At 37.6% G+C, this 27,261-nt stretch overlaps 1 protein-coding gene across 22 annotated transcripts in view; it reads right to left on the bottom strand.

Annotated features, from left to right (window-relative positions):
* Positions 1 to 27,261, bottom strand: part of MYCBP2 (MYC binding protein 2) — a 284,800-nt gene that overhangs the window by 254,598 nt on the left and 2,941 nt on the right. The window lies entirely within an intron of this gene.

Below are 27,261 nucleotides of genomic sequence, written 5' to 3'. Positions count from 1 at the left end.
GCTATTGAGAAGATAACATGGGGCAGCTAAGCAATATACAATATATATTAAATGATGACAAAAATTCGAATTCTGCAAAAACATATATAAACTTAAAACATTAAAAAGGCATCAAATGAAGTATTTTATACTTTATCCATAGTGGGATGTTTACAAATATCAGTGATGTTTCCAAGAAAAAAAATCTGCTCTTTTTGGTAGTGAGGGCTACAGTGCAAAGGGACTTAAGAGCCACTTTTTACTAAACTACTATAGGAAAATCCCCAACTCATATACTTTATACCTCCAGCAGCCAGTCTGGATACATTCATTATCTCACAGTCCTAAGACCAAATTATTCTTTAAGCAAAAGGAAGCCCCTGAATAACTTTGAGAAACAGAAAAAATATACATGATAAAGAATAAAAATTATGGTGCAAGAAACAAGAAGCAGGGAAAATACTTTATTTTCATTCCACTGAATATGTTTTATGTTCACCATGCTGAGACGCAAAATAGTAAAGACACAAAAATGAAAAAGACAGTTCTTGCCCTCAAGGAGCTCAGAGACTTGAATGGAAAGCACAGTTTAGTGATCTAACAAGAGGATACTACTGCTGTAATAACGAAAAAAGGATGAAGGAGGAGGGGGAGGGAAAAAAAGAGGGAACTGGGGGGAGAGCGAAGGGGAGGAGGTTGTTCCAGATGCTGAAGGGGTCAAGTCCTTAAGATCTGGTAACTAATTTAGTGACAGCAGTGACAAAAGAGAAAAGTTTTAAGCCTAGGTCACCTGGAGGTAGACAATGCCATTCATAAAAATAGAGAAGTCAGAAGGAAGAGTTAGTCTGCTGGAAAAAAAGTAATGGGTTTGATTTTGAAGATGTTTAACTTCAAAATACCAAAATGTCAACAAATAGACAAGAGTAACAAGCAGTGAAAATGTTATCCTTGACATTTCCTTCAGTTTCACTCTTGAAATCAAAATAATCACAAAATCTGGTCAATTATATCTCATAAACAGTTCTTGAATCTGTCCACACCGTCTTTACTGCTGCAATGCTAATAAGCTAGGTTACCACCACCTCTTACCTGGACCACTGCAAAAGCTTAACTCATTTCTGCACAGCCATACCCTTCAATCCATTATTCACATAGGAACCTAACTCAACTTTTAAAGACACAAACCTGAGTGGATAATTCCCCAGCTTAAAAATCAGTATCTTCTCAATTCTCTTAAGATAAAGTCCAAAAGCACTGACATCGTTTAAAAGATCCTCTTCCAATAACTGACCTCCATCGACCTCTCCTGCCTCATTTTGCATTCTTTTCCACCTGATTCATCATACTCCAGCAAGAAGGATGTTCTTTTCAGTTGTCTGAACCTGTTAAGCTTCATCACAACTTTCACAAAGGTCTTCCCTCTTCCTGAAATTCTCTACCACGTCTTCTCCTGTTAACCACTACTTATCTTCGAGGTCTCAGCGTAAGTGTCACTTAAGTCTAACTCCCCACACTGGATGAGTTTCCCTAATATACACTCTCATTCATCGTATATTTATGTATCATTGTACAGCCAATAACTGTAATTATGTATGGAGCTGTTTAATGTATTGCTTCCTTGCCAAGCTATAAGCTCCAATAGTGCAGGGGCCCTGTCTTTCTTGTTCACTACTCGAGCCTCTGTCCAGAAAAGTTCCTGGGATATAGTACTCAAGTATTTTAAGAGAAAGAAAAAGTATAAGAGAAAGAGTGAGGAAGGGGAGAAATGAGGAAGTTGAGAGCTACAGCTACATGCCTTACTCAGAGATTAAAATAAGGTATCTACATCTATGGTATCGATACATGAGTGCATTTAAAGCATATCTAGCCAGAAAGGCCCACTAAGGAGTTATCTTTGGGATTATTTGCACAGACTTTAGCACAAAGGAGGTCATGGAAACTATGTATGTGGATGAGATTTCCACAAGATAGTATGCCATAAAAGTAAAGAGAAAGAGAAAGATTAACAGTGCCAAATGCTAAACATAAATACATATACCTGCTTATAGAATCTACTCAACTACTAGCATCGTGAGGGCATGACAAATGTCTATTTCAAATGTGTACTTTCAGCACCTGCATCAATGTGAAACATCATGGATGGTCAATAAATATCAGATGAACAAATAAATAAATAAAACACAATAAGTATTCTTCTTACTATTTAGGAAACCAACTTTCCTTTATATTAAAGATTACCTGAGTGAAATCAGGTATTTGAGCAACAGGAATATGTAACTACTAAGAGGTTAGCCTCTTCTATATAACTTATAAAAGCATCAAAATTTATTCCAAACCAATTTTCAGAGAAGTAGAACATATAAATCCAAATTCAGATAGATTTCCTAAAGACTAGTTATAACTGACTTAAATTTTCCCAATTAGAGACCAATGTTTGTGTCTGTTATATCTAATAGAACTTCTTTAAAGTTCAAATGACTTTACGTACATTTCTAAAATACTACTTTCTATGCATGATGGCATTTAGTTGGTTGTAACAATTCTAATGAATCTGAACCCATCAATTCTTAAGTATAGACCATCCAAGAACTAGCTATTCCCAAATTAATTATAAATTACTTCTACTGTGTTTTTTTGTTGTTGTTGATTTGGTTTGCAGAGGTAGAGGTAGAGGTTTTCTAAAAGAGCCAGTAATAAGTTGAAAATTATATAAACAAAATTTGTATTCAACATTGGAAAATTTAAAAATGCCCTTTGCTAGTAATATAACACACCATTATATCTCTATATTTGAGAACTAAGCTTAAACCTTTCACGATATCTGAGGATGAGAATATAAAAGAGAAACTCTAAAAACCAGTCTTACACATTAACAATTTACCTTGGAATTTCTGATGATTTAGGGCTTTATATTCTAAATCAATCGAAGCTTAATGAAGAATGTCTGGAATTGGTCCTGTAAGACTTTTAGTCTTCTCACAAAAATAACTTCATATCCATGAGATTTGAAAGAATTGTGGTTGACAATAAAAGGGAAAGGCTATTAACATGCCTTAAATATTTATCTTAAAATATTTACTTTAAAAATTCCAAAAATATTTTCTTAAGAGCTACGTTGTTTAAGAAAAACCAAATACTTCTGCAATATAAGGACAAATCAATTTTGCAAATTGTTCAGTGATATAGATCAATAGTTTCTCTATCAGCTTATTACTGAGTATACTTTATACCAAAAATGTAGTCATAATTTTAAAACCTCTTTCACTCAAATCTGCTTCATTTGCAAAATAAAGAGATGAAGGAGACTGAGGTTCCTTCTAAATCCTCTAAAATGCTAAGATTTTAATAAATCCAAATTTACAGAACTTCTGGAATAAAATGGTTTCAATCTTTCGCTTAATTTCTCTTAGTAATAAGAAATAAAAAATTCCTGCGCCTGTGATCTAAAGCAGGAATAGGGAAATTTTTTCTGCAAAGGGCCACACAGCAAATATTTTACACTTTGTGAGTCACAAGATCTCTGTTGCAACTACTCAATGGTTACAGCACGAAAGCAGCCATTGGCAGCACATAAAGAGAGGAGTGTGCATATATTACAATAAAACTTCCAAATTTCACATAATACTCACAAAACATTCTCTTCCTTTTTTATTTTCTTTTCAACCTTTTAAAAATGTAAAAACCATTTTTAGCTCACAGGCTACATAAAAACAAGAATTGGGTCTCACTGGTCTGTGGGTCTTTGTTTGCTCACCCCAGATCTGGGGCATATTTTGATAAACAGGTCCATATCAGAAAGGAAAAAAATGCTTTATAGCTATGAGTATGCAACACAGATAAAACTATTCAAAACATCACTATGCTTATAAAAATAAGCACTCCTAAAATTATCTGCCTTTTCTTTTTATAAAGATAAACTTCTGACTTCCACTTCCCTAAAGTAAGTGATTAGATAGGAGGCAGGCCAATGCGCCTGCGTCAAAGACTAGACTAACCAACATGAGAAAGCTGTGGAAGCAATGAGGACTAAAAGAACGAAAAATCCAGAGGTGGAAGAGCACTTCCAAGGCAGCTGAGACCACTGGCTTGTTCTTCCATGGGGATAATTGCAGAGTTTGGGCATGAGTAAGGACTGAGCTTGGCTTAATCAGAGGAACTCTAATAAAGGAAACAAGAGACTAGTAGTGCTTTAGATGTCCACGTGGGCTGAAATGACAGACTAGAATCTAGGAAAGCTCCAGATACATAGACAGCTTTCCCAGTGGTGTATCTCCTCAGAAATGGAACTGGAACACTGAAGGATGATAGAGAGGCTGGGTCAAGGCTGAGCGCGGTGGCTCACTCCTGTAATCCCAGCACTTTGGGAAGCTGAGGCGGGCAGATTACTTGAGGTCAGGAGTTCAAGACCAGCTTGGCCAACATGGTGAAACCCCGTCTCTACCAAAAATGCAAAAAATTAGCTGGGTGTGGTGGTGTGTGTCTGTAATCCCAGCAACTCGGGAGGCTGAGGCAGGAGAACCACTTGAACCTGGAAGGCAGAGGTTGCGGTGAGCCAAGAGCCAAGATCGCGCCACTGCACTCCAGCCTGGGCTACAGAGCAAGACTCCATCTCAGAAAAAAAAAAAAAAGAGAGGCTGAGTCAAAAGGGAAGAGAAAACTTCCGTAAGAAGACAGAATCCTAGTAGAGGGAGGGAGCAGTCTATGTGGTCCTAGTAGAGGGAGGGAGCTCACTGGATTGAGATAATCAAACTCCTCATTCTATCTGTCTGACACAGCAAAGAGCAAACCTCTCTAGGAGAAAACACATCATCTGAAAGAAAATCATGTTCATTCATACACAGTGTTAGTCTAGTTTGGAGACACTAAGTAAACACATTAAGAGACATCAAAAGAAGCAAAATATGTGGCAGACACATAATCAAGAGAAAACCAGAAAATTAGTCAGACTCACAGAAAACCCAGATATTAACGTTAGGAGGCAAGTACCTGAGATGCAGAGATTAACAATATGTGTAAAATAATGCAATTGGCAATTTTCAACATAATTTATAAAAAAAGAACCAAGTGGACATTCTGAAACTGAAAAATAAACATCTGAAATTAAGAACTTCTCATATGATTTTAAAAGCAGAGTAAGTTACAGAAAAACAGGTTTCACAGACTTGCAAACAGGCAAAAAATAAATAAATAAATAAATAACAGAATTCAATCACAGAAACAAAAATGGGATGAACAAAACAGAGAATGAGACATGTGGGACAAAGTCAAATGGTCTCATTCACATAATTGGAATCCCAGAAAGAGAGAAAAAAGAATGGAACAAAAGCAATATATGACAAGATAATTACTGACAATTTCCCAAAAGTGAAGAAAGAAATCAACTGAGAGATTCAAGAAACTCAGGGAACTTTAATCAGGAAAATGCAAAGAAAAGCATACCTAGGCACAGCATGGTCATAATATAACGCAAAGCATAAAGAGAAAATCTTTAAAGCAGCCAGAGAAGAGATACACTTAAAGGAACAATAAAATTGGTAGTTTCCATTCTTTGTGTTGAAAAGTGCTGGGGGGTGGGGAGAGGGAGGTGGTAGACTGGAGGGATGGGGGTTGGAGGTGGGGGAAAGTAACCTGGAATCATATAACCTTTAAGAATGTATCTTTTAAGAATGAAGACAAAAATAAAGATGTTTTTAGATCCATGAAAGCTGACATAATTCACATACAGGATTCTAAATGTATCCTTTAAGAAGGAAGACAAAAATAAAGATGTTTTTAGATCCATGAAAGCTGACATAATTCACATACAGGATTCTAAAAGTATCCTTTAAGAAGGAAGACAAAAATAAAGATGTTTTTAGATCCATGAAAGCTGACATAATTCACTGTCAAGAGACCAATATTACAAGAAATACTGAAGGAAAGTCTTCCTTTAATAACTGTAATATCATAATTTTAAATGAAAGGATACATGCTAAAAGGACAGAAAAAGATGTATCTCAAGCACACTCTCCAGTGTCCCAAAAAAAGTTGGAGTGGCTATTTTAATATTTGACAAAGTAATTTTTAAGGCAACAGTATTAAAACAAATGAAAAGAACATTTCTAAATGGCAAAAGGGTCAAATCATTAGGAAATCATAACACTCCTAAATTTGAATGCATCCAGTAACACAGCTTCAAAATATATAAAGCAAAACTGACAGAAGTAAAATGGGAAAATACAAATCCAAAATTGAAAGAATAGATTCTAACATACCTCTCTGTAATTGATAGAACAAGTAGAGACCAAAACAGCACTGACAAAGAAAAACTTGAAAACATGATTAATCGGCCAGGTGCGGTGGCTCACGCCTGTAATCCCAGCACTTTGGGAGGCCAAGGCAGGTGGATCACGAGGTCAGGTGTTCGAGACCAGCCTGACCAACATGGTGAAATACCATCTCTACTAAAAATACAAAAATTAGCCGGGCGTGGTGGCACGCACCTGTAATCCCAGCTACTCAGGAGGCTGAGGCAGGAGAATCGCTTGAACCCGGGGAGGTGGTGGTTGCAGTGCGCCGAGATCACACCACTGTCCTCCAGCCTGGGCGACAGAGCGAGACTCCGTCTCAAAACAAACAAACAAACAAACCATATTTAATCAACCTGACCTAACTGGCATACATACAGAAACATATCCAACAACAGTAGAATGCATATTCTTTTCAAGTGCATATAGAACATCTACCAAAATAGATAATAGGCTGGACCACAGACGAAGTCTAAACAAATTTCCAAGGACTGAACGATAAGGTTAATTCTCTGGTCATGGAAAAATTAAACCAGAAATTAAAAAAAAAAAAAAAAACAAAACTAAGAAATTCCCAAATGTTTGGCAATCAAAAAAACAAGACTTCTAAATAAACCATGGGTCAAAGAACTAGTCACAATGGAAATCAGAAAATATTTTCCATAAAATGAAAATGAAATATGACATAACAAAATTGGTAGAATGCTGCTAACACAGTACTTCCACAAAATGCATCGCCTTTTGCATACACATAAATGCATATATTGAAAAAAAAAAACACGGAAAGTAAATTATCTAGACTTACAACTCAAGAAGCTAGAAAGAAAACCACAAATTAAATGCAAAATATGCAGTAGAAAGGAAATAAAAATAAGAGTAGATACCAATGAAATGGAAGGCAGACATTCAATAGAGATTATCAAGGAGCCAAAAACTGGTTCTCTGAAAAGATTAGCATACATAACAAAAAGACAAAAAAATAAATGCTATTGAAGATGTGGAGAAAGTAGAACTCATACACTGTTTATGGGAATGTAAATTAGTACAACCGTTGTGGAAAATAGAATGGAGGCTCCTGAAAAAACTAAAAACAGATCTACCATATGATCCAGCAACTCCACTACTGGGTGTATATCCAAAGGAAAAAAGTCCGTATGCTGAAAAGATTCAGAACTCCCATGTTCACTGCTACACTATTCACAATAGCCAAGATGTGGAATCAACCTATGTTTCCATGAGCAGATGAATGGATAAAGAAAATGTGATATATATACACAATGAAATACCATTTAGTGATTAAAAAAGAGTAAAATTCTGTCATTTGCAGCAACGTGGATGAGCTTGGAGGACAGTATCTTAAGTTAAAGAAGCCAGGCAAAGAAAGATGAATATGGCATGTTTTTACTCACATGTGGAAGCTAAAAAAGTTGATCTCATAAAAGTAGAGAGTAGAAGAGTTGTTGAAGAGTAGCCAGAGGTTGGCTAATAGATGCAAAATCAGAGCTAGAAAGTAGGAGTAAGTTTGAGTGTTATATAGCACCACAGGGTGACTATCATAAACAACAATGTATTATACAACTTCAAACAGCTAGAAGAGAGGATTTTGAATGGTCTCATGACAAAGAAATAATAAAATGATAAATGTCTGAAGTGATAATATGCTAATTATCCCGATTCGATCATTACACATTGTAAACATGTATCAAAATATCATATTATACCCCATGTATATGTACGATTATTTGTGAATTAAATATATAGCAGATATTTTAAAATAAAATGAAATAAATATAATAAACCTAGAGCAAAAATGGTCAGGAAAAAAGTAAAAGCACAAATTACCAATATGAGAAATAAGAAAGGAGACATCACTACAGATGCTGCCCATAAATTTGACAAATAAAATGGATAAATTCCTTGAAAAAATGTAACTTCTCAACATTAAACAAGGGAAAAAAATGTAATATCTGAATAGTCTTCTATATATTGAAAAAAAGCTGGATCCCTAATCAAAACCTACCCACAAAGAAAACTCTAGACTCAGATGGCTTTGTTGGTGAATTCTTCCAAATACTTTAAAAATTCACTGGTAGTTCTTTCAAACATTATCAATGTTAGACTCTTCTAGACAACATAAAAAGAAGAAACATTTCCCAACTCATAAGACAAGCATAACTCTGATATCAAAATTTGAAGAGAACATTTCAAAATACAAAAATTTCGGACCAATATCTCCTATGAACATAGAAGCAAAAATACTGCACAGCCAAAAAGTAGAAATAATGCAAATGCTTACCAACTAATGAATGTATAAAGTGTAGCACTTCCATATAAGAGAATGTTGTTTACCCATAAAAAAAGAATGAAGTACTGACTCATGCTACAACATGGATGAACCTTGAAAACATTATGCTAAGTGAAAGAAACAATGGCAACAAAAGGTCATAAATTGTATAATTCCATTTATATGTAATGTCTAGTTAGGCAAATTCATAAAAACAGGAAGTAGTAGTTGCCAGAAACTGATAGAAAGGAGAATAGAAACTGACTGCTAATAGCTTTGGGATTTACGGAGTGACAAAAATGTTTAGTTGTATGACTTTGTGAATATACTGGAAACCAATAAGCTGTATACTTTAAAAGGGTGAATTTATGGTATGTGAATTACCCCTTTTATTTTTAAAAAAAGAGAGAGCCATTTACCTACGAATAATTTTGTCTAACAACATGTGGAAAGAATACATAATCAACATAATTCAATATAATAACAGAACAAAAGAAACAAAACATGATCAGTTCAATAGAAACAGAAAAAGTATTTTTAAAACTCAACAACCACTAGTCATGAAACTCCTTGGTGAACCAGGAACAGATTTTACTTAATCTAATACAGATTATCTACAAAAAACCTACTTTTAACAGTGTATTCAACTATACTGAATATTGAAAAATTAAGTATTTCCACTTACGCATAGGAGGAAAATGCAAAGATTTGTACTATCACCACTTCTGTTAACACAATACTGAAGGTAAGTGATGCAAATGAAATAAAAGTCATAATGGTTAAAAATTAAAAGTAAAGCATTTTTTATTTGTAATTATATTTATAAAAAATACAAAATAATCCACAAATAAAGAATTAACAAGTGAATTATCAAGGTCACTGGATACAAGACCAACTTTTAAAAATCAATCTATGAAGCACCTTATGTAAACTGAAGCTTTTCCATAGAAGCCAGACTCATTCTGTGTAATTAACGTAATGATACTCCTATCATGTTCAAGCATCAATGAATAAATTAGGGAGGAACAGTTATCTCATTACTAAGTAGAAAACTTTTATTTACTTAACCTAGCCGGCTAATTAGTAATAAGAAAGAGATTTTAACAGTTCAACCTGATTTAGGGGAGAGATGAAAACAGATTTCTTATATATAGCTTCAGTCTCTTCATATTATTTGGAAGTCTTCACATGGGGGGAGGACTATAAATAAAGCTACCTTGGCAATGGGCAGAGCAGCAGAAGGAAAAAGAAAAGAGGGTAGGGGAATATGGAAGGGAGCATGAGTGACAGGAGAAGTCTCTGAAAAGCTGTGGCTATAGACCCTGCCTCATGCATACTTGTACTCTAAGTAAACATAGCCTATGTAGGCCAGGGACACTCAAGCCTTGAAGCAATTGTAAAACTGTAACACTTTCTAATGATATCATAAATACAATCTATTCATCCCAGGCCTCAGAGAACTACAAGAGGAATGAGAGCAAGCAAATAACTAAGAACACAGAGATACAAGGCACCCTGAGTGAGAACAGCAGAACTAGGCAACAGAAAGACAACCCAAATAGACTTCAGATGGTGGGATTTTTGGAAAGATTGTAACAAGAATATGTGTATCGAATTTAAAGAAATAAAAGACTATCACTGAAATATCTGCAGGGAATGGGGAACAACCAAGCACATTTGAAAAAAAAATCAAACTAGACATGAAAAATAACTGACACCACAGACTCCATAGGTGGGTTTAAGTGTACAGGACACAGCTGAATAGAAAATTTAAGATCTAGAAAGCAGATCAGAAAAAAAATCTGGAATTCTTCACAGAAAGATAAAAAGGCTAAAAATATATCCCTGAGACCTTTTCAAATCTGAAACTTCCTCCTTCCCCCATCCCAAAAGAGACAGCCCTTACTCTATCCAAGTATGCACTTCTCATACACCAGATCCCATTTCGTTAACCATCCTTGAGATTTTGCTCAACCATACATCCCTCTCTTTGTTTACCCTTTATGCTTTTTTTCTGTGGTTTCTAACCTTAGAGGCCTACTGTCATTCTCTAATTCAAAAGGGAAAAAAAGTTTAAGTAATCCTCTATCTCTCTTCATCACTAAATTTCTTGAAGAAAAAAATGGTCCTGGCCTGGGCAACATAGCAAGACCCCATCTCTATTAAAAAAAAAAAAAAATAGCCAGGCACGGTGGCATGTGCCTGTAGTCCTAGCTACTCAGATGGCTGATGTGGGAAGATCGCTTTGGTCCAGGAGTTAGAGGCTGCACTGAGCTATGGTCATGCCACTGCACTCCAGCCTGGATGACAAAGTGAGACCCTGTCTCAAAAAAAAAAAAAAAAAAATCTTCATTGTATTGAACTTTAACACCTTACTATCAAACTCATGCAAGTCTATAAGACTTCTCAATACCACAAACTTTCTAGTAGCCAATTCAACTGCCCATCTTCAGTCTTGATCCTTCACACATTCTCCTACATGCGATAACTACCAAACAGTGCCTACTTCTTTACATCCCTGCCCCGTCCCACCAGCTTCTAGAACCTCTACTTTAGTGTTCCTTCTACCTCTGATGGTGGTTCCTTCTCAGTCTTCTTTACTGGCTCCTTTTTCTTCCTTTTCCTGTCCCTTTAGTCTTTACTATATATATATCACTTCTAATATGAGCTATCTGCTCATGTTCTATATTCACTTCTATACTGGTTAGTTACAAACCTTGTTCAATAAGCTATAACAACCCTAAACAGTAATAGCTATTGGAGTTACTGAACATCATTAGACTGCTGGTCTAGAGCCAGTTAAGCTCTCTATCAAGGTACATCTACCATAAAAATCTAGAACCTTTCTAGCTACTTCAAAATCCCTCCCCTACCCATCAACTCAGAGCAGAGAATCTAACCATCTATTTAACCATAAAATAGAGACACCATTACAAATGTACTCCCTTTACTTTTCTTCCACCCACCTTGAAATGATCTCTAACCCAGGGCCTTACTCTATTAATTATTCCCATTCTCTCTCTCTTTTTTACTATCCCTGCCCTTTTCCTTCAGCCTGCTATGTCAAGATAGGTTAAGGGTACAGAATTTAGAAACAAATGACTTGGGTTCAAATACAGGCTCTGTCATTTACCAGCACTGTGATCTTGGCATTACTTTAACCTCTCTGTGCCTCAGTTCTCTCATCCATACAATAGGGTGAAAACAGTACCTCTCCCATTGGATGATGACACACTTAGAATTATGCCTGGTATTTAGTAAGTGCTCAACACATTTTTATTATTCCCATGCCAAATTCAAATGTCTACCTTGGTTTGGGTTTCCCCAGAAGCAGACCTCAATTCAAGAATTCAAGTGCAGTAGTTATTTTGCGAGGTGATCCCAGGAAAAACACCAGTAGGGAAAACAAAAGTAAAACAGGGAAAAGAAGGAAGTCAAGAAAGGACATATTATGAAGGCAGTTACCCTGATGGGGAACTAGGGCCTGAACCAGTGGAGAACTCTGGTAGACAGCAGAAAACATGGCTCAGTTATCCTAAACGCAGGTGAGACAAAGGTATTTATCTACCAACTCCCCATCCATCACTGGAGGAAAGTTTTTCTGAAGGCATTAACTCTCTGGCGCGTGAGTTGCCCTGCACACAGGCCAAGTGTGTTTCTTTTCAGGCAGATAGTCACAGATGTTTGCAGAAGACAATATGCAAATGGATGCCAAAGGGATATGGCTAGGACACTAAGAACATCTGCTACAGGTATCTAATCCAAAAGATAAATTAATTATTTGTCTCCTTCCTTAAGCTACTGCTTTCCTTCTTTCCTTTTAAACATTATTAAACACTATTTCTAAATACTCCCATGTCAAGCCTCACTTTCCCACTGAAATGTGACTTCTCCCTGCCTCCTGAAAAAAGGAGGTGAAGTGAGTGGGTGTTGGCTCATTATAATTTCTTATTGCCAACCTCAAGAACCTACCTCAGACTTCAGTTTCACTGGCCTAAAGGAAAAGAGGCAGTTTGTGAGTGACAGTACATTCACGAGGAGATTTTGAATATACTGAACATAATGTATCTGAACAGGACTGACAGAATCCTAGCAGTAGACTTTTCAAAATACAGGCTAGAGCTTAAGAAAAGAGGTTTTACCTAAAAACCACAGACCAGGAAGTCAAATGCATATCTGAAATCATAAGCCTGAGGTAACCAAAGAAGAAAATTCAGAGAGAAGAATCCCAAGAATGGACTCTTGAGAAACTAGTTCTTCCTCCCTTTCTATCTAGATGGAAGTCATTATTATATTTGCACTTGAGATCTAGTCACCTGCTAAATATATCATTAAATCCACTTTATTCCATCTATTCCCATTGTCTTTTCTCAGCATTTATTTTCACTTGTCAGAATTACTGCAACTGCCAATTTAAAGGTAGCCCTGCTTTGCAGATCTGCTCCTTTTCATTCATCCTCTATGACACTACTAGAGATTATCTTTATAAATTGAAAGTTTAACTCTACCATTACATTGCTTAAAAACCTATGATTGGCCGGGCGCAGTGGCTCACACCTGTAATCTCAGTACTTTGGGAGGTCGAGGTGGGCAAATCACGAGGTCAAGAGATGAAGACCATCCTGGCCAAGATGGTGAAATCCCATCTCTACTAAAAATACAAAAATTAGCTGGGCACGGTGGCGGGTGCCTGTAGTCCCAGCTATGCAGAAGGCTGAGGCAGAAGAATCTCTTGAACTCAGGAGGCGGAGGTTGCAGTAAGCCAAGATCGCCCCACTGCACTCCAGCCTGGCAGCAGAGTAGACTCTGTCGCAAAAAAAAAAAAAAAAAAAAAAAGAAAGAAAACAAACAAAAAATACTCTATGATTGTTCCATGCTATTTTCAAATAAAGCAATACATGGAACATAATAACACAGTCCTAACATATCTTTCTAGTCATATCTCCTACCTCCTTATTTTTATCCATCCCGCTCCCTACATTGTAGTTATTTCCAACATTTCTGTTTTGCACTTCTTTGATTCTCTGAATTCACAATGTAGCTCCAGCAACAATTACCACCTACTCAGGGGTCAGCAAACTATATTCTACGTGCCAAAAACAGCTTCCTGTCTATCTTTGTAAATAAAGTTATATCGGAACACAGCCATGCTTATCCATTTATATATATTGTCTGTGGTTGCTTTCAAACTAAAGAACAGAGCTGCATAGTTGCAACAGAGACTCTATGGCCCATAAAGTCTAAGTTATTTACTATCTGGTCATATAAATATGTCATATATATGATTGTAGACACATATATCAAACAGTATCATATATATATAATTGGATTCCCAGAAGGAAATAAGAAATTGAGTCTGAAATAATATTTGAGGAAATAAAGGCCAAAATTTGCAAGTTAAATAAAAATTAACATCACACAGATCTAACAAACCGAATGGATACCAAGCAGGATACACACACACAGAGACACAGACACAGACACACACACACACACACACACATACACACACACCATATTTAGATACAATACAGTCAAGCTGCTAAAAATCAATAAAAGGGAAAATCTTTTTTAAAAGCCAGATAAGAGAGCTCTGGTTCCAGTACATTGGCATAAACCCCAAAACAGACTATTTTCCCCACTGTTTACAACTACTTTGGGCAAAATTTTTAAAAAGACAAAAAAAGTACTTCAGGACTCTGAAAAACAAATAAAAGCAAATTCTGGAGGGGAGTCAAAACTTGGAAAAGTGATTCACAGAAGAGTAAATTTCCCAGTTTGGTTGTTTTTCTCCTTTCACTAACAGCTTTGCCTGAAGGCCAGGAAGAGATCACTGCATTACAGGGCTACAACCCAGAAGTGAAAATTCCAAGTTAAAACTCTTTCTGGCCAGAGGAACTGAGAAAAGAAACTGATATGATGGAAAATGTGCAGGAAGTCCTAAAAAAGAGAAAGACACAGAAAGGGATCCCCTAAACAACAAAAACACAACATCCTCCAGAGAATTATAATAAACCCCAGAGTTTACAAAATATAACATTAACCATGTCCAAGATACAATCCCAAATTCTCACAATGCAAAACACAAGAAAAATGTGAACAACTTCAAGGGAAGAGACAATCAAAAGATGCCAACCCTAAGACGATGCACATGTTGTAATTACCCAACAATGACTGGAAAGCAACCACTATAAATATGCTACATCGAGGAAGGACAAGGAAAACTGAATGGAATGGAAAGAGGTTCTCGGCAAGGAAAGAGAAGTTATTATTATTTTTTTTAAAAAAAGAACCAAATGTAAATGTTAAAAGTGAAATAAACAATACATAAAAAGTTCACTGGTTGGGCTCAATAAGAAAATGGAGATGAGAGAAAAGAGTCTGTGAACCTGAACGTGCATCAATAAAAATAACCTAATCTGAAAAACAGAGAAAAAAAATTGATAGGAGACTGAACAGTTAGAGGCCTGTGAAACAATCTCAAAAGTTTTATCACAATTGCCACTAGAATTTTGTAAGGTCGGAAGAAAGACACAATGGTAGAAAACATTCTAAACTTAGTGAAAGCCAAAAATTTACCGATTTGAAAAGCTCAGTACTCTCCAAAGAGGATAAACTTAAAGAAAATGACTAGACACACATCAAATTAAGCTGCTGGAAACCAAAAACAAAGAAAAAATTTTTGAAAGCAGCTAGAAAAAAATTACACACCACATAGAGGAGAATAAGGTTTGCATTACAAAGATTTTTCACCAGAAATCAGAGAAGTGAAAAGACAGCTAAATGGCATCATTAAGGTGCTCAAGGAAGCAAGCATCTACTCAGAATTATATATCCGCCTAAAATATCCTTTAGGAATGAAAGTAAAATAAATACATTCTCAAAGAAAAACAAAGAGAATGTATCCCCAGCAGACTGATCTGCTAGAAAAGCTAAGGTCAACATTAGGCTGAAAGGAAATGCTACATCTTCAGGAATGAAGAAAGAGCAATAGAAACAATAAATATATAGGAAAACACAAAATACTAGATTTTTCCTTTAAGTTCTATAAAAGTATACATGACTCTCAACAACGAAAACTATAATATTGTTTGGTGATGTTTGCCAAGTATAGTATGCATGACAACTATAACATAAAGGTCTCTGGGGGACGGGAGAATAAAAGGATCTGTATGGTTGCAAGGTTGCTGTGTTTTAAGTGAATTAGTATAATAATAACCCTAAGTAGCCTGTAAAAAGTTAGGTATGCATACTGTAATCCCTAGGGCATAAAAAAAGTAAATACAAAGAGATATCGCTGAAAAGACCAATAGAGCAACTAAAATGAAATACTAAAAAATAATCCCAAAGAAGGCAGAAAAGGAGGAAGAAAGGAACAAAAACAGAGAAACAGAAGACAATAAAGTGGCAGACCTATCACTGTTGCTATGGTAAATATGTCAATAATTAATCATATTAAATATTAATGATCTAAACACTCCAATTGAAAGGCAAAGATTGACACTGGATTTCTTCTTTTAAGGGCAAGGTTCTATACTAGTTGCCTAAGAGGAGAAACTTTAAATATAAAAACATAAACATCCAAACAACACTTATCATCCAACTTTAACTGACATTTATAGAACTTCATGTCCAAAGATGACCAAACACATTCTTTTCAAGTGTGTATAATACAATCACCAAGACAGAACATACCCTGGGCAATAAAACAAATCTGAATAAATGTTAAAGATCAAAATCATACAAGGTTGATATTAGAAAGTAATAACAATAATATATTAATATGTAAGAAAACACCGTATCTGAAAGTTGTAATAATTTTAAACAATAAATTGGAAGATAATTTGAACTAACTGACAAATATATAGCAGTCAAAATTTGTGGGATGTAACTAAAGCACAGCCCAGATAAAAATTCATAGCTTTAAATACTTATATTGGAAGAAAAATTTAAAATCAATGGCCTAGGATTCCACCTTAAGAAATTAGAAGAAACAGCAAAGTAAACTTAAAGAAAGTAGAAAGAAATAAATTACAATGATGATGGAAAAGCCAATGAAATAGAAAACAGATCAATAATAGAGAAAATTAAGAAAGCCAAAAGTTGGTTCTTTGGACCACATACAAAGAAATGAATCTAGAAACAAACCTTACACCCTTCACAAAAATTAACTCAAAATGGAAAACGGACTTTATGTGTAAAATGCAAAACTATAAAACTCTTAGAAAATAACACATGAGAAAACCTAGATGACTTTTTAGATACAACACCAAGGTACAATCCATTAAAGAAATAATTAATAAGCTGAATACTAAAATTAAAAACCTCTGCTCTGCAAAAGACAATGCCAAGAGAATGAGAAGGCAAGGCACAGATTGGAAGAAAATGTTTGCAAAAGACACATCTGATAAAGGACTGTTATCCAAAATACCAAGAACTTTTTTCCCTATCTCCTCAGTTACACCCTCACAGAATACCAAGAACTCTCAAAACTCTTAACAATAAGAAAACAACTCAATTAAAGATGGGGCAAAGACCTTAACAGACACCTCACCGAACAAGATATATAGATGGCAAATAAGCATATGAAAAGATGTTCCACATCTTTTCATGTCACCAGAGAAATGAAAAAAAAAAACGAGATTCTACGACACACCTATCAGAATGGCCAAAATCCAGAACATAGACAACATCAAATGTTGACGAGGCTTTAATGCAACAGGAACTCTCATTTATTGCTGGTGGAAATGAAACAGCCACTTTGTAAGACAGTTTGGTGATTTCCTACAAAAACTAAACCTACTCTTAGCACGTGATCCCACAATCATTCTTTTTGGTATTAACCCAAAGGAGCTGAAAACATGTCCATTAGATTTAACCATTCCCCAATGTATATGTACTTCAAAATATCATGCTGTACATTATAAAAACATACAATGTCATTTGTCAATTTCTAAAAAAGAAAATTTATGTCCACACAAAAACCTGCACACAGATGTTTATAGCAGCTTTATCCATAATTGCCAAACTTGGAAGCAACCCAATTGTCCTCCAAATTCACCAAATTGTAGGTGAACAGACAAATTGTGGTACATCTAGATGGTGGATTATTCAGTGGTAAGAAATGAGCTATCAAGTCACATACACAAAAAAAGAATGAACCTAAATGCACATTACTAAGTGAAGGAAACCGATCTGAAAAGGCCACATACTGTATGATTTCAACTATGACATTCTGGAAAAGGCAAAACTATGGAGACAGTAAATGATTACCCGGGGTTGAGTGGCAGAGAAACAGGAATAGGTGGAGCACAGATGATATTGAGGGCAGTGAAAATATTCTGTATGATACTACAGTGATAAATACATGTCATTATACATTTTTCTGAACCAAAAAACGTATAACCCCAAGAGTGAACCCTAATGTAAACTCTGGACTTGAGAGTGATTATGATGTGTCAGTGGAGGTTAAACAATGGCCACAAAAATGCCACTCTGGTGGGGGATGTTGATATGGATGAGGCTATGCTTGAGTGGGGGAAAGGGATAGATGGAAAATCTCTGTACCTTCTTCTCAATTTTGCTATGAACTTAAAACTGCTCTTAAAAAAATATTTTTTTAAAAAAAGGAGGCAGTTATTATCATAGATCCCATAGACCTTAAAGGATAATAAAAGAACGCTATGGATAACTTCATGCTAAAAACTTCAACAACTTAGATGAAATGAATGAATTTCTCCAAAAAAATACAAGTTACCAAAATTGACATGAATAATAACAGAAAATCTGAATAACCCTCTAACTATTAAAGAAAGTGAATTTGTCAAAAGCTTCCCCAAAATAAAATTCCAGGACCAGATGGTGCCACTGGTGAATTCTATCAAACATTCAAGAAGAAATAACAACAATCTTATGCAAACGTTTTAAAAATTGGGTAGGATTGGGTAGGGTAGGATTACTTTGTAACTCACTTTATGAGACGAGGATAACTAATTCTAAAGCCTGACAGGATTAGCAAGAAAAGAAAAGAAAAAAAAACCGATTACAGACCAATATCCCTCATGAATATAAACCTGAAAATTCTTAGCATAATACCAGCAAATCAAATTCAGCAATACATTCCAAATATGATGGTTTTATCCCAGGAATGCAAAGTTAATTTAAAATTCAAAAATTAATTAATGTAATTCAATTTTCCTTTTGTTCTCTTACTACATCATCATTTTAACAGGTAGAGGAAAAGCATTTGACAAAACTCAATACACATTTATAATTAAAAACTATCAGCAAGCCAGGCGCGACGGCTTACGCCTGTAATCCCAGCACTTTCAGAGTCTGAGGCAGGTGGATTGAGGTCAGGAGTTCAAGACCAGAGTGGCCAACATGGTGAAATCTTGTCTCTACTAAAAATACAAAAATTAGTCAGGCATGGTGGCGTGTCCCTGTAATCCCAGCTACTCAGGAAGCTGAGGCAAGAGACTCGCTGGACCCTGGGAGGCAGAGGCTGCAGTGAGCCGAGATTATGCCACTGCACTCCAGCCTGGGCAACAGAGCAAGGCTCTGCCTCAAAAAAAAATAAATAAATAAAATATAAAAAATAAAAACTATCGGCAAAGTAGGAATACTAGGGAATATCTTCAAATTGATAGAGGCCATTGAAACACCTAAGCTAATATCATACTTAATGATTAAAAAACTGTAAGATTAATTTGTAGTTGTTTTTCTCTCAGATTAAAAACAAGGAAGAATTAGGTAATTGGAATAAAGTAGGGGCTGAGGGGTAGGGAATCTAGAGATCAGAAACAAAGATAATATGATTTACACAGAACATCCCAGGGAATTTACAAAACTATTAAAATTAATAAATGAGCTTAACAAGATCAGAGATACAAGGTTAACATACAAAAGCAACTGTATTGTTATATATTCATACCAAACAACTGAAAAATAGGAAAAACTAAACTAGTTACAGTAGCACTAAAAACCATAAAATGCCCCGATCAACCAGTGCATTCAGGCTGCCCCCAAGAATGATCCATCACCTAGGGCCATCACCTATTGCCAAAAGCAATGCCCATATTGGAACCAGACAAGAGTCTGTAGCCAACCAATGTTCCCAGCAGTTGTGGGGGAATTTTGAGCACATCAGTGCTGGGCAGGGGCTCTGGGTTCCACAATACAGAATTCACTATATTTCGCCTATTATACGATTAGGATTCACTTGCTTCAAATAAGGCATGGAAAAAGTTCCTCCAGAATTCTGGTGAGTGCCATTTCCTGGAGAAACTTTCCAGAGGAAGGAAAGTGGGTCAAACCACAGCCCCAGCCACTACAGATGGTAAAACTGATATCAACAACTCTTCTCTACTAGCCATTCTAGATTCCTTTAATCTATGGCTAGTATTTCTGTTGGTCCCGGTGGCTGACTTCATGGGGTGGTCACTGGGCCTTTCTCATGTCCATTTACCACAAACACTGGACAAGGAAGTACCAAGAGACACCTATAGATCACCTGTGTGCCAAACCTCCATGCTCCATTGTGGAACACAGCCCTACCCCCTCCACATGAACAAGCACATTAACCCTGTCCAAATGGTGACTTCTTTTCTTTTGTTTTTTTTTTTGTTTGTTTGTTTGTTTGAGACGGAGTCTTGCTCTGTTGCCCAGGCTGGAGTGCAGTGGCGCAATCTCGGCTCACTGCAACCTCCACATCTCAGGTTCAAGCAGTTCTCCTGACTCTGTCTCCCAATTAGCTGGGATTACAAGCACGCGCCACCACACGCTGGGATTACAAGAACGCACCAACACGCCCGGCTAATTGTTTTGTATTTGTAGTAGAGACAGGGTCTCACCATGTTGGCCGGGCTGGTTTCGAACTCCTGACCTCACGTGATCCACTCGCCTCGGCCTCCCAAAGTGCTGGGATTACAGGCGTGAGCCACCCTGCCCGGCCTGGTGATTTCTTTATTTAGGAAAGGAGCCCCAAATCCTAGTGGCAGCTGTACTTTAAAGTATAACAGGATTCTCATAGCGCCTTCTGTTGGAAATGTTTCTCTTCTGAGAACCAGGATCTTTTAACCCCTTGCCATCAGAGCTATGGAGATGGGAAGCAGAAACTGCCCAGGTGAATCACAGAGTGATGCTATGCGGAGCCACTCCTACTTTCATGTGTTCTTCCTACTGGGAACACTGGAGAATGGGCACCTCACCCTTGCAGAGTATCATGCCCAAGCTCCAGGATCTCATCATCAGTTGTGCTATCAAAGGACTCTTTTACTGCTCTATCAAGTCATCAGCTTCTGGATGGTTTGGTGCAAGACGGGATAAATGATTTTCCTATTCTATAAAAGTGGGTCCCGGCTGGGCACAGTGGTTCACACCTGTAATCCCAGCACTTTGGGAGGCCGAGGTGGCCGGATCACGAGGTCAGGAGTTCGAGACCATCCTGGCCCACATGGTGAAACCCCGTCTCTACTAAAAACACAAAAATTAGCCGGGCGTGGTGATGTGCGCCTGTAGTCCCAGCAACTCAGGAGGCTGAGGTAGGAGAATTGCTTGAACCCGGGAGGCGGAGGTTGCAGTCAGCTGAGATCACGCCATTGCACTCCAGCTTGGGCGACACAGCAAGACCCCGTCTCAAAACATAACATAACATAACATAACATGTGGGTCCCTTAGTCTGAAATGATCCCTGTACTAGAGGATCAAACATCCTGCAAGCCCTCAAACAGTAGTCCTGGGTGAGACCCTGCTGGAAGGACAAATTCAGACCCAGAATATGTCTCAAATCCAATTAAAATGAATCGTGGTCCTTTCCACAGTGTAAGGACTGGTTGGCCTGCTTGAAGGATGATTGATCTCTGCTGCTGTCAGGCTGGATATTCAGCAGCAGCAGTTGCTAGATCAGCACTGGTAAATGAGAACCCTTTTATTGGGCCCATGCACAGCCATCATCGGTAATTTTTCCATGCACTCACAGGCCAAAATAAATACCAACAGTAGTGTTCATTAAGTAGTTAGATCCAAATAATAAGAATTCATGTCCTAACAAATGAGTAACTTGAAAAAATAACACATAAATTGGAAGAAAAAATATTTTTATTTCCTTCTTAAAAACTACAAATACTGGGCCAGGCGCAGTGGCTCACGCCTGTAATCCCAGCACTTTGGGAGAACGAGGCGGGCGGATCACGAGGTGAGGAGTTCGAGACCAGCCTGACCAATATGGTAAAACCCCGCCTCTAGTAAAAATACAAAAATCGGCCGGGTGTGGTGGTACACGCCTGTAATCCCAGCTACTCAGGAGGCTGAGGAAGGAGAATCACTTGAACCCGGCAGGCGGAGGTTGCAGTGAGCCGAGATCGCGCCACTGCACTCCAGCCTGGGTGACAGAGCGAGACTCTGTCTCAAAACAAACAAACAAAAACTTCAATTACTTGATAATAGGACATGTGTGCCTGTTAGACACAGAACAACTTCTCAAACTTGGAATCAGACTGAACACGCTACCCTCCTTTCCCGTTCCACGCTGATTTTTGTGCAGTGCTTGATCTGTATCACAACTACTAAAAATCCAACCCTGCAAAAATATGACATCATCAAAAGAAACGTGGCATGAGCTAATGTCAAAACTGTGAACTACCTCGAGCTAGTAATTTGTGACAGATACTGCTGTGTGTCCTTTAAAATTCTGAAATATCCCATGGTATACTTTTGTGTCTGTGTTGGTGCTTTGGGGTGCCTTGGTGCAGTTTGGGAACGTGTGTGTGTGTGTGTGTGTGTGTGTGTGTGTTGTGTGTGTACAGTCCCTTCCTCTCTTCGCAGATCCAGCACCCCGAACTAGGTGTTCTTGTGACTTAACCCTAGTTGTTGGTTTGGTGATAGTAGGGGAGAGAGGAGGAGCTGGGGGTAAGAGGGACAGCACAGTCTGCAAGCAACTACCCTCTAGCTAGTAGAAAAAGGCCACTTCTGCAGGCCCAGAGGGTTAAGAGGAATTTGGGGTTTCAGGGTTTTCAAGTGCACTCAGATGCCCCATCCTAAGGGTCAGGATTCCTTCCAACCAGAACACTGACCTTAGCATAGCTGAGAGAGAATTCTACCCACCCTGGCGCTCTGCTACCCTTAAAATTAAGTTTTGGGTCGAAGCCTTAGATTTTTCCTCTTACTGTATATGTGTTTCTTTACATGCTGCTAAATAAATTTCCTTTTACATTTTGCCCCCAATTATCTTCCACCTTGCATCATCTTTCTCCAATCTATCAATGTTATTTACCAAAAGCCATCTGATGATTGTCCTCATAATTAATAATTTCTCTGAACTTCTCAAAAGCCTAGTGCACCCACCAGTGTGTTCCCTTTGACAGGAATAGCATTCCAATTCACCACCAGTGAAAGTTTTAAGTTGCATAGCTACAGTGCATGCCAAGCGTTATCAGTATTAGTGCTCCATCTAGCACCAGAATCGATTCTCATTGCCAGCCAGCCAGCCAGCCAATAATCCAGCTTCAAAACCTCACTGTAAAGTCTACTTTCTGAGACCACTCCTGGCACCAACTGTTTTGGGTAGGAGGCTTCCCAGGAAACAGACTCTCAAATGCAGATGTGCACACTGGAAGTTTATTGGGGAGTGCCCTCCGAACCAACAACTGTGGGGCAGTGAAAGATGTAAGACTGAACAGAGGAAGGAGTTGATCTGCAATGCAGTCACAGGAAGCCCTCAGCCAGACCCATGGGGGAGCTCTCTGATGTTGGGATAGACTTCAAGGTTGGCTTGTCTTACAGCAAAAGCGCCAGGCATTTATATCCCTACACTGCATAGATATTAGATGTAAACTGCCCCTGAAGAGGAGGCATGACTTTGGGAAAGGCAACTCTTGGCTCAGGGCAATCGTGGAGTGGGACTCAGCTGCAGTCAGTTTTAGCTGCCAATATTCCCAAGAGCTAGGGGAACATGTGCCTGAAAGCGGGATCTGAAAGCCTAACCACAGCACCTGCCACACTATCACTGGACTATTACACCAATTTGGCTAATGAGGAAAGAGAATTATGCATTTATGCTGCTTGATTAGGAGAAACTACATTTCATTGACAGTCAGTGAAGGCCAACTCTTCTTTGCAGAAGAGTACCAGCTAATAAATATAGAAGAAATAACAATTATTTTTTAATTCATCATTTTGCAACCCCTAATGAAATTATTGACTCAGACAAGGATTATCAAAGAATGCTAAAAGCATTAGGTAAAAGGTATTCACAATGTGCTCAAGTTTTTACCCTGTGATTACTTGTTCTTTACAAATGGAAAAAGCATACATTTATAGAGATGAAATCCAATAGGTACCGTCTTACCCAAGTAATCAGATGTAACATATTAAATAGTGAGACAACCTCACAACCTCTGGATGGGATGCAACATGCAGTACCCAGTACCACATACAATATTCTTGCTAAAAAATTTCTAACCAACACCTAATAAACCCTTAAGGTCTAACTTCCACTTACAGGAAATACAGATAGAAGACAGAAAGACGAACAATACCTGGGGACCCTGCCCTTAAGGAGCTAGATTTATATGACATTCTAGAAAAGGTAGAATATTAGTGACAGAAAACTGATTTGCAGCGGTCAGTAACCAGGGGTAGGAGGGCCTGACGGAACTTTTTATTTGAAGTGATGGAAACAGTCTATACTTGACTGTGGTGATGGTTTCAGGATTCTTTAAATGAACATTTAAAGAGGATGAATTTTATTGTATATAAATTAAACCTCAATTAACCTAACCCCTCCTCAGAAAACCTAAATGCTTAATCTGGTTTTTGAGAAAAAAGTGAGACTATTCTGTTGATTTTTTAAACAAATATTTTAAAGGACAAAAGTATTTTTAGATTGACATTTTATTTTCCTTTCAAGCCCAGAGGCAAGATTTTTCTCTTCTCTTGAGTTGGGAAACTAATTCATTTCACATTTCTACCTACCAGTATACCAATAGAGCAGTTTTTGCCTTAACATGTGTTTATACACTATACAGGATTCCACTGATGTAACAGCTACATGAAGAAAATTACCACCTATGCACAAATACAGATGTACACATACAGATTCAATCCCACATTACTTCCTGACATATTCCTACAATAAATAACGTCTCTTCATAGCTTAAAACCATCCAGGGTGATCAGTGTCTACTGAATAAAATCTAATTCTTACCTTGGTCTTCAAGATGCCCCATCCTAGCCAAAGCCTCCACTTCCAGAATGAATTCCACTCCTGTCCTTCATGACACCTGCATTCTAGCTCTAACAGAATTCCTACTGTTACCTACATACAAACTGTGCTTTCCCATCTCTGCTGATGCTTTTGAGCCAGCCTAGAATGCCACACCTTTGTCATAGTAGGTTATACTTTCTTGGTCATTTCATTTAACACTTTTATAAGTATCTGCCTTTGTATCTTGCACTTCCAGATAGACAGTAAAGTCAAGTCTAGAATCTGTGTCTTATGAATTTGTGTCTTATAAATTTTTATAGGGCCAATGGTTAGTGCCAAGTAATAATCCCTGAGCAAGCTGAGCATGGTGGCTCACACCTGTAATCCCAGCACTTTGGGAGGCGGAGGTGGGAGGATCACTTAAGCTCAGGAGCTCAAGACCAGCCTGGACAACATGGTGAGACCCTGTGTCTACAAAAAATAAAAAACAAGCCAGGCGTGGTGGTGCATGCCTGTAGTCCCAGCTACTGGAGGAGACTGAGGCAGGAAGATCACTTGAGCCCAAGAGGTTGAGGCTGCAGTGAGCCACGTTCGCACCATTGCACTCCAGCCTGTCTCAAAATAAGTAAAATAAAATAATCCCTGAACTTTTGCTAAAATGACTACTTAACCTCTTACAACCAAAATCCCATGCATCTGAAGGATGGACTCAGATACCATTTCTAACAAGAAAGAGATAAAGCAGCTGAAAGAACTAAGGGGGTTAAGTTTAGATTCCCCATTTTGGTCACAATCCCCTCTATTGTTTTCACTAACATTGTTCTACAACTTCAGGACCCAGATACCCTGACTCCTCTTTATCTTCCAGTCTATCAGTTCCCTCTTGGCATCACTTTCCTTTTGACCATATAGTCAAACACTGTCCCCAGAACCTTCCATTTCTTTTTTCTTTAACCCTAAATCAACTCAACTAGGTTTTCTCCATTTCTACTTTGTGTGGAAAAACATACAGTGCCATACTGGTTGGAATTTTAAATGTGATTTTAATAATGACAACAGGTAACATTTCACGGGCACTTACCAGGTGCAGACATAATGTCCTTTTGATAACGCTATAAAGTTACAAGTAAAGAAACAGACAAAGAAAGTCTAATTAACTTGCCCAATTTAACACAAGTAGAAAAAGGTAGACGTGAACTAAGGGAGTCTACCTCCAGAGCGCTAACATTTAGCCACTGTGCTATGGTGCCTCCCAAGTGCATGGTTATACCACCATTCACATTTAGAACAGATCAAACATTCCTTTATACATTTCCTGTCCAACCCCTTTCCCCAAGAGAACGTTCCGATTTTGATTGGCCTCATTCATCCAAAAATATATCTATTCAGTCACTGGATAAATGAAAGAGTTATTCCCACATTCTACACAGACATTGAGACCAAAAATAAAAGAGTAAGACATGATCCTTGCCTTCTCTTCAAGTCCCCAAACCCCTCACTCTCAGCAAAAAAACAAAAAACAAAAAACAGTAACTAATATTTCATAGCAGTCAACATGCCAAGCACACACATTGATTCATTTAATCTACAAAAAAATTCATGTTACTATTATGATCCCCATTCTACATATTTAAAAAACTGAGGCATAGAAGTTATGTAACATACTCAAAGTTACACAGCTAGCAAATGACAAAACCAGGATGCAAAACCAGTCTAGCTTCTGTGCCCAAGCTCTTAACCACTTTGTTAGACTGTCATCAAAGTCACTGAGTCCATTAGGTTTGAAACTCTCAACTTCTCAACTGTACACCTAAAGCAAAGAGTAATTAATTCATTTGACATTGACTGATAACACACTCTCATGTTTTTGTTTCTTGAACACAAGCTTGTTCCCATTTCAAGGCCTTCATAAATTCCCAGAGCATTCTTCCTCTACATCTGCCTCCTCATCATTGCAATTCAATTTAAATGGCAACTCTCAAAGAGACATTTCCTGACCATGTTACCTAAAATTGCCCTATCACATGAAATAGGTTTTATTGCCTTCACAGTTACTTATTACTAAGTGAAATTATGAGTTGTCTATTTCTCCCATTGGAGTGGATTTTCCAAGACAGCAGTGACCTTGTCTATCTTGCTCACCACTACATCTTCAGCATCTGCAATAGTGCCTGGCACAGAGTAGGCACTTGATGTTTACAGAATTCATGCCAAAAAATGTGCTAGACATTGGGATTATCAAAACGAATAGGATATGATTCCTATCCTCAATAAACTCCCAGTCTTCATATTTACAAGTACTTACCTCCACCCCTTCTATATTAACTGCTCCTTTTTTCAATGGCTAACCTCTCCACCTGTCACCTTAACTCTGTCCCTGAGATCCCTTTGACCTTTTCCTATCAATTATCCCCTCTCACTTCTTCACTCTGTCTCTCCATTTAGCCTCCCATATTTGCATATCCCACCCAACCTCCTATACTTGAATATCCTTCCCACAACTTTGA

Source organism: Symphalangus syndactylus, chromosome 15 (assembly GCF_028878055.3).
Source record: "Symphalangus syndactylus isolate Jambi chromosome 15, NHGRI_mSymSyn1-v2.1_pri, whole genome shotgun sequence".
NCBI classification, from domain to species: Eukaryota; Metazoa; Chordata; class Mammalia; order Primates; family Hylobatidae; genus Symphalangus; species Symphalangus syndactylus.
Note: the sequence above shows the minus strand (reverse complement) of the source record. Positions and strands in the feature narration are given on the sequence as shown.